At 34.5% G+C, this 9,808-nt stretch overlaps 2 non-coding genes across 2 annotated transcripts; one reads left to right on the top strand and one right to left on the bottom strand.

Moving 5' to 3' along the window:
* The first annotated feature begins 3,384 nt into the window (after positions 1-3,384).
* LOC128034240 (small nucleolar RNA R71) lies at positions 3,385-3,491 on the top strand. The gene has a single exon (XR_008190370.1). It is a non-coding gene; the product is annotated as a small nucleolar RNA R71 (small nucleolar RNA).
* A 4,509-nt stretch (positions 3,492-8,000) lies between these two features.
* LOC128034360 (small nucleolar RNA R71) lies at positions 8,001-8,105 on the bottom strand. The gene has a single exon (XR_008190486.1). It is a non-coding gene; the product is annotated as a small nucleolar RNA R71 (small nucleolar RNA).
* Positions 8,106-9,808: the final 1,703 nt, after the last annotated feature.

Here is a 9,808-nt window from a genome sequence, read left to right on the forward strand (position 1 = left end):
TCTAGCTTTTAAACAAAAATAACCATTGGGTAAAGTAGTAATATGAACCATATTAATCCATAAACATTAATAGAAGTTAAAACACCATCCAAAGCAAACCCTAGTTGTATTAAGTTAGCTTACGGCTGGGCTACAGAAATTCAAGTTGTTTTTGTATCATCAATATCCCAAAATATTAGTTTAAAACAGAAGAATTGAAACAAAATGCAAAAGAAGAAATATGGGTTTCAAAACTCAAATCCCTCAAACTTGGCATCTTGTTGCTCGTCTTCACCAAAGTTCACAATCAGCTCATCTTACCCTTCTTGCCACAATAAGACCTCTGTCCAAGCTCAGAAAAATAGTCATTTTTTTTCTTTTCTTCTCTCCCCATTTTATTACCTTTTATACTTGGTTTGTCTTCTAGGGTAAAATTCGTCACCCAATGATGGCTTTTTCACTAATTTTAAGGTTAATAATCTCTATTGCACGTGCATGTGGGGGACCAAATGGTGAGTACTCTCATTGCTGACTTGGTGTTTGTCATTTTCTTCACCAGTATTGCCATGGCAACATCTCATAATGCCTCAGAAAACCTCCATCCTCTACTATCCATCTCCCTTAAACCTGCCATTTATCCACAAAAAGACCTTTCCACGAGCAATTAAAAATAAAGATGCAATAAAGTAATCACCATATCAAGGTCTTATATTCACTGCTCGATTGACTAGAAATGATCATGCAATTACCAAAAGTAAAGCTAATTTTACTTAAGTACAAGTAATTAATTAAGTGTAAAAGTATAAATTATAACTCTTTTTAGGAGTTATTACACATCCAGACCTGAATTATTGCTTGTCCTCAAGAAATCCAATGCAACCTAACAACTAATGCATGCTCTAATGCACTTCATTGCCTATACTTACACTATCAATTTGATTAAACATTGCCAATTTTCAGTCTCTAGAATACCCTACACTCAAGAATATGTGCAATCTGTCCAATAAAAACTCATCAAATCCAGAAATGCAAGAACCTTTCTCTAAAATCAGAATTTCCTTAAATGTATTTGTGTGCATTGATTGTATTTCGTCAATTCTTAAAGAACTTAGGAATTCCTGGTCTAACTCACTTGTTATCGCTTTCAACTTGATTTTATCTACTACTTCTCCCATTTATTGCTTCACTCTTTATTTTTGGGAATTCTTCTCACCACACATGCCTTTCTACTTGGAAGTGAAGATGGAGCAAACACCAAACTCTCAAGCTACTTAGCAGCCTTCCACCGCGGAGTGTCCTAAAATTACTTTAAGGTACTCTTATTTAAAACTTTTTTCTTTCCAAAAGTAAAGATGGAGCAAACACTAAACTCTCGGGCTACTCAATGATACAAAAATTGGAGTCTTTAATACAAAACTTAGCTTAGCAATTTATGCTTCTGGGAGTTTAAATTTAGCATTTCATTTGCTACATTTGTGCATTTCAGCTCAAGGACTTCTATAAGAAACTATGAGTTTTAGTCCAAAAATTCCTAAGTTCATTAAGGATTGAATGAATACAATCTAAGTGTCATAGATATGATTAAGAATTCTAACCTTAGGAGTATATTCTATTCATTTCCCTTCTATATCTCGCAAAAAAATTTAAGGGCTATTTTCATCATTGGACTTCACTAAATTAGCTATCATACAATAAACTCAATAATGCTATAACAAATAATTCTTTATTATTTACTAGAATGCATGAAATGCTAGGGTAATTAAGTATGTCTATAAGGATAACATATATAAACGAATGATGCAATATGAAACTAAATTCTAAAATGCATGCTACACCCCCAAACCTAAGGGATGCATTGTCCTCAGTGCATGAGGCTTAAAATGAACAAAATGCAGTGTGATTTATTTATTTAACACAGGGTAAATGAAACTCACTAACAACTTGTGGTGATGGTACTTTACTGCTTGCAGGTTGATTTTCTTGCTATACGTTTGTATCTTACCTTTTTTTTAAGTGTCTAAATGGGTGGTTTCTTTTCTTCCTTTTCAAACTCAGTGATCTCGTCAATGATTCAATGGATTTCATGGTCTTTTTCAGGCATGACTTCTGTTGGTGGAGGTGGGACAGCTTCATTACTGTCCTTCTGTCGTCCAGTTGTAGGGGTGGTTTCATTTTGTTCTTCTTTCTCGCCTTTAGTATTCACATGCTTTGTTTTCTCTGGTTCATCCTTCGTTGCTTTCCCTATTTCAGGATTTTCTCTCAAAGTTGCAGGCTCTGCCTTGTCAGATGACACTTTAACTGGTTCCTCCTCAGCACGTTAAGCCTCAGGAAGTGGTAGCAAATCCTTGGGGAAATTAGGAAATTTTGTCATTAGTTTAGTGAAGTTTTTCTGTAGGGATCTTTTTAGAGCAATATCTCGATCCTTCACAAAGTACCAATAGAGTGCTTGTTGTTCTTGATCCTTTGTCATTTCTTTAGTAATTTGATATTGTTGAATCTCACATAGTGATATTCTTTGCTCCAGTTGCTCTAAGGATTGCATCACTTGTTTTTCAATTTGACAGCACTTATTTTGACTCTTGTCATTGATTAGTCTTGAAGAATCCTTGTGAGTTTTCTATGTCTAAATAGGAAAATGATTTGCAAAACTACTTAAGAGAAGTTAGTAGGAGGAAGTTTAGAGTTCAAGAAGGGATGCAAGGGAGGTTAAGAAAGATGAAAAGAGAAATGTTGTGTACCTGTAGGTAAATGAAAGAGTGTTAACAGTTGAAGAGACGTAAATAGGGGTAATGGGTTGACCAGTTTGTATAAACTTATAGGGTATGTAGTGTGAAAAAGAAGGAAGAGGAAAAAGTAAAAAGGGTTTTGGAGGGAACCCTAGAATTACGTGGCCCTAAAAATGTTTGGCACTTTCTTCACGGGCTTCCTAATCAGGATAGGGTCCAACTGTCCAAAATCTTTTCCTTGGAATTTTTCTCTCTTTTCAACCCATATTTTCTTTCACTTTAATGTCCACTTACCCACTCTGTTGTTGCATAATTTACTTCTTGATTGCTAGGGCAAACACCTATTGGTACTACATCTATCGTGCTTGCACCTTCATTCTTTCTTTGTACTTCTTTTAAAATCTGTAAACTAATAAAAAATATAACTAGAATTGAAAATAACATCAACTAATTAAAGATGAAAGCCGAAAAAGCAAAATTAAAGTAAAACAAAAAAGAAAATAAAGACAGGATAGAGATGTTACGCTTAAATATCTCTAAGTTCAATAGATTGTTTGCCTTGATTTACATGAGCACCCCAGTAGTGCTTTAAATGTTGTCTATTGAATTTAAATGTGACCCCTATCTACATATCCTTGACATCCACTGCTCCATGAGGATTGAAACTTTCCTATGCTGAAACCCACGCATAGGACATTTCTTAAACAAATCTTTGAACCTTTCCTATGCTTTATACAATGTTTCATCCTCTAGTTGCTTGAAGGATGTTATGTCATTTCTTAGTTTGGCATTCATATTGAGTGGGTTATATCACAACAGAAATATATGACAAAGATCATTCCATGATTCTACTGTTCCAGATGGTAAATCTTTGAGCCATGTTCTAGTACGATCTCTTAAATAATAGGGAAACAATTTTAGTTTTAGGGCATCTTCAGGTACACCCGATTCAGTTGCTCATTCATAGCAGGTGGATTGTTATTGTCTTGATTCATTGCTCTTTGTTCTCTTGTCCTTCTTAGTAAGGTCCTTTCAATTTCTTGATCTAAGGGATAGAGTTCTTTAGCAGAAGTGTCTCTACAGATACAACTAGTAACAGGGCTATTGAGATCACAAAACAAACAACTAAAACTATAAAAATTGCGATAACAAAAACTAAAGTTAGCAATCACCAATCACCGGTAACGACGCCAAAAACTTGTCGCATATGAATATGATGTGCAAATTGTACAAGTGTACATGTTGAATCAAGTAATAAAGTGATGACTGAGTATCGTTCCTACAAGGATTAGATGAGTGCTCTTTTTCTAAGTTATCGCAATTGAACAGAAAAGATAAATGTATTGAATGATGTTTAATGAAATTAAAATGGGATTAAAACATTAGAAGTGAGAGTAATGAAGTATACTAGTAGAGATTACAATTGCAACAAATAAAAACAAAAGAACAAAGGAATTTAGCAATGTCTGAATATTGGTCGTGATGGCTGGGATTACTAAGGGATCTGTTCTAACCTGTGAATAGTGCCCTGACAAAACTATGGCGAACTTACTACTCGATTGGGTACCAATGTGGTTTTCCTCTGTCGAAAGTAAGACCTAGGGTTAGTCAACCCTAAGGCACTATATGTCTATAGCCTTAGGATTAACAACTACTACTAAAGCTCAACTCTCTAAATGGTATAAGGTAAGGCTCTATATCTAGATTTTGCATGAGTATTTCACTCAACACTCACTTATATTACCCAACTTCAATCTAGGTAACCGAATGCTGTTGGTGTCAAGCTACCTTAAGACTTATTGAGCAATCATCAACACTCTCTTAAGAAATTAAACAAAAAACAACCATTGGGTAAAGCAGTAATATGAACCATCTTAATCCATAAACATTAATCGAAGTTAAAACACCATTTAAAGCAAACACCAGCCGTATTAAGTTAGCTCATGGCTAGGCTACGCAAATTCAAGTTTTTTTCGTATCATCAATATCCCAAAATCTCAGTTTAGAATAGAAGAATTGAAACAAAATGCAGAGGAAGAAATATGGGTTTCAAAACTCAAATCCCCCCAACTTGGTGTCTTATTGCTCGTCTTCACCAAAGTTCACAATTAGCTCAACTTGCCCCTTTTTCCACAATGAGACCTCTATCCAAGCTTAGAAAAATTGTCATTTTTTCTTTCTGTCTCTCTCCCTTTGATTGCCTTTTATACTTCGGTTATCTTCTAGGATAAAAGTTGTCACCCAGTTATGGCTTTTTCACTAATTTTGCAGTGAATATTCTCCATTACACGTGTATGTGGGCAACCAAATGGTGAGTGCTCTCATTGTTGACTAGGTGTTTGTCATTTTCGTAAAATCGTAAAATTACTTAGATCTTTTAATTTTGAGGGCACAAATTTGGGTACCTCTTCGATTGGCTTGTAGTGCTTGACTTCTTCCTCTTCCTTCATGGGTTCATCAATGTCTTTTGTACTTTTCTCCTATTCATGGATGGATATTATTGGCGACTTTAATGGCTTCCGCAATCGCATCACGATCGCCTTTACATGCTTCTTCCATATCTTCGAAGATTATTCTCCGTATTGCTTGGGCCCCATGTAGTTGCTCCGGATCTAGGTATTATTCAATTGGAGTGTTGGAGCTTCGGGTCATCAACATCTTGAAAGGAAAATAAAAAATAAAAAAACTAAAATTGTATCTATATGTTTTAACTTTTCTACTTATCTTATTAGTTGTAAAAATTTATTTTGAAAATTTATTCCCGAAACCTCCTCGACAATGACTCCAACAACTTGACCACCTATAAACGCATTACCATTTATAGTAAAAATATAATACTAAAAACATAAGAATTATGAATGGCAGTCTCTGCAAGTGCACGAGTCAAATTGTAATATAGTTTATACAACGAAATACTTGGAAGTATTTCAAGGATCGTACCCAAGGGAGGATGTAATAATTTATGAAAACGTTTTAATAATAACAAGTCCAAGTAGTAGTAATTAATTCCTATATTAAAATGAACCATAAAACAAGTAATGAGATAAAAATAACTAAATAAAGAAAAGAAAGAAAGAAGAAAAGTAAACAAACGAAATAAATCAATAAACCAATCAAGAAGGTTAACTCGCTTCAAGGTTTGTAACTAACTTCATATTAAGGTTTTAGAGTGGATTAGCTACCGGTTAACCAATTATTACGTCCTGGCCTCTAATTAACTAATTGATTGGTTGATAATTGCTTATCTCCTAACATCACTTTCAGAACTAGGATAAATTATGGTTTACTCAGTTCGACTTATCTCCCGACCTTGTCTAGCCTATGATAACTTCCTACGGTTGTCAATCCTAGTGGTTTAAGCAAATGAAATCATACCAACAAATCATTCACGGGAAAACCTAAATCCTTCATTAATCACATTTTCATCCAAATAAACCCAACACTTAAAGGAAAGGAAAACTAAAACTAAAACTAAAATTATAGAGAAAAGCTTAAAATCTGAAAACCCATACTAAACAAGTGTCTAAAGAGCTTATTTATAGAGTTAGGTTTTTTTGTCATCCTCAACCCTAAGTTAGCTATCATTTTTATGTTAATTTACATTTTGTGGACCAAAACACCCCTTGATCATAATTGTTCCTATACAGGCTCGGTGTCACAGCACCTTAGTGTCTATGTCACGACACTGAAGGCAGTATGCCTGGTTCAGGTTTGGCATAAAAGGAAAACTTGAAATTGTTGTACTATGGTCCCTATGTTGCGATAATGAACTTCCCCTGTTGCAACACAACAACCAACCTTGAGATCCTATGCCTTTGAATGGTATCATGCACACTCACTAAGTACGTTAGCTCACCCTTAGGCCTCATTCGGCCCCTAAGGACATCAAAAGACTTAAAACATAATAAAAATGTTTGTATTCAAGCTCCTTAATTATGAAAACTAGTTTAATTTGCTCCATCGTATTATACCAGATCATGTAATGACTAGTTGATTGAGTGGAAACCTGAAATCAAAAGTAGTTATTACCGTCGAAGCGAGCTAATCTTAGATTTGGTTGAATTACATCGTAAGTTTTCCCTGTTCAATTTATTTTGCTTGTTTATTTCTTTAATTATATTCCTAAATGATTTCTTCACTTTATGTTCGTCATAATATAATTTATTTAAAGTACTAATTATATTTATTTTCATTTAGGTTAATATTAATTTAGTACTAGCCTCCTTTGGGTACGACCCTTGGAGTACTCACCTACTTCGTTGTAAAAAACTATATTACAACCTGACCCGTATACTTGCTATCACCGCCTCAAATTTCGTATTTTAGTAGTAGTATTCACACTTTGGACGTTAGTACGTACGAAGGCGGTTAAGTTGTTGGTGCCTTTGCCGTGATGGCAACATCACTAGATTAATTTTCATTTATAGATACGATGTATTTTATTTTATTTTTACTAATGCTTTTATTTTTCTTTGTGGTTTCAGTGTATGACTTGAAGTAGGAGAACACCTATCGAGCCGACCACTAATCCAGAAATAACATGTTTATTTTTATTTTACTTTTAAAGTCTACATGATAACACGTTTAGAAGTGGTCAAGTTTTTGGCGTCGTTACGAGGAGGTTTTGGCATTAAATTAAAATTCCATTTTCTGCAAATAATAAGATTAATAGAAAAGTTAAAAATTATAGATATGTTTCCTTTTATTTTCTAATTTTTATTTCTTTCTCTATTTTAGGTTTTAGTGTATGACTCAAAACGGGAGTATCACAATCGATATGTACCATGATCTGAAGAAACTTTTAAAGCATAATTGTCAACTAAGAGTAGATGACCTAGCGCTAGTAATTGATTTACCCCGGGAGAACCCATGGTTTGATGATCCACCCAAACAACAAGAGGAAATTCATGGAGAGCTACAGATGGCTCAACGAACATTGCACGAGTTCGCACTACCAATATTGGATGCCATTCGAGGCGGTATTGAAAGGTCAAAAATCAATGCAAATAATTTGGAGATGAAGACAACTAGAATCCAGATGATCTAGAACACATTACAATTCAAAGGAAATATGATGGAGGACCCAAACTAACATTTGAAGCGATCCGTTCAACTATGCGACACCTTTAAATAAAATAGAATGACCGATTATGTTGTTCGTCTTCGATTATTTCCGTTCTTATTCTATAAGGCGACCGAATGGTTAGATTCACTACACCCAGGCTCAATCACGACATTGGACAAACTAGCAGAAAATTTTCTCCATAAAATTTTCCCTATAAGCTGAACTATTCAACTCCGACACGATATGGCAAATTTCAAACAATTCGAAGGTGAAACATTGTAAGAAGCATGAGAGAGATTCAAATCAATGCTACAAATGTGTCCTCATCACAGACTACAATAATAGATCCAAATCCAAATTTACTACAATGAAGTAGATGGAAACATAAGGGCTAGCATAGACAGAGTAGCCGGAGAATCTCTACGCACCACACATATGAGAGAGCATACCAAACTATAAATTATATGGCAATAAACTTGTACATGTGGCCAAATGAGAGATTCACTTAAAGACTCAAACCTCTAACCATGAAAACAATTAGTGAAGAAGATAAATATCAACAAATTTTGGATAAACAGAATCGACTAGAAATGATCAACAAACCTACAAGGATAGAGCCATACATGGAGAACCAACCGGAGGATGTTAGCTATATTGGTAACAAGGCAAGAAATCCCTATTCAAACACATATAATCTTGGTTGGAAAGATCATCCGAACCTCAAGTGGGGTAGTAACCAAGGAGGAGGAAATCAAGTGCAGAATAGATTGAATCCTCCATACCAACTACCTCATATGCAAAGAATGCAAGAAATATCTATGGGATATTGACCGCCTCCAAACGTTCTAATGTCCAGAGTGTGAATACTAAAACTGCAGATATGGATTTGAGGCGATGTCTGCAAGTATACGGGTCAAGTTGTAATATAGTTTTACAAAAAAACAGGTAAGTACTCTGAGGATCGTACCCCAATGAGGTGAGTACTAAATTAAATTTAACCTAAGCGTAAATAAAACTAATTAGTAATTTAAATAAACTATATTATGATAAAACATAAAGAATGAATTTTTAGGTTTTTATAAATAAAGAAATAAAACTACATAAATAAAAGGGACTTCAAAAAAAACCAATTTCTAAACTTAATCAAATGTAGACATGGGTGATTAGCTCACTTTGGTGATCATAACTAATCCCTATTTTGGGTTTCTATTCAATCAACTAGTCATTGCCTTAGCAGGATCTTTCGATCTTCTACTAAAATAATGAGTCAAAAAAACTACTTATCTCTTAACCTCATAGTCTAGACCGGTTTGGGGCTAAGGTGTTCACAGATAGGCCATACCAATTTTGGGTTAATTCCCACCTATATGAATTCCTAGGGTTATCAAGCCTGAGGTTTAAGTTCTTCCTCTCCCAAAAAATTGATCCGCTAAGAAAACCCTACATAGCAATTAATTAATCACACATCTACTCATAAATCCCCCATAAGAGGATTAGTTCCTCGTGGAATCCATAAACATCATAAACTCAATAATAAATATATGCATAAAGAGTAAATCAAGAATACAGTTTAGAGAATCCTATTTTTATTTGATAGATGAAGTACAAAAAATCCACTAGCGTTTGATCCTTTTTACAAATCACATTCCTCGAAGAACACAAAATAAAAAAGAACTAAAAATAAACCTAAGGCGCAAAAGAAAGGAAAATTGAAAACTAAAATTACAAAGAAAAACTTAAAATACAAAAAGTTGTCCTAAACTAGTGCTAAATGAGCCTATTTATATAATTAGGGTAGTCTTCGTCCCCAACCTTAGCTTAGCTGACATTCTCGTGTTTAATTTCCATTATCCGGATCAAAACACCTTTGACTTATAGTTAATCTCGTACAGGGGCAGTGTCGCAACATCGAAATTATTATGCTCAGGTTCAAAGGTGGCTTCAAGGGTGTGTCGCAACATCCCATTGTTGTGTCACGACACCAAAGGCAGACTTGAAATTCTTGTATTATGCTCCAAATGTTCCAAATTCAAACTCC

This window comes from Gossypium raimondii, chromosome 10 (genome assembly GCF_025698545.1).
Source record: "Gossypium raimondii isolate GPD5lz chromosome 10, ASM2569854v1, whole genome shotgun sequence".
NCBI classification, from domain to species: Eukaryota; Viridiplantae; Streptophyta; class Magnoliopsida; order Malvales; family Malvaceae; genus Gossypium; species Gossypium raimondii.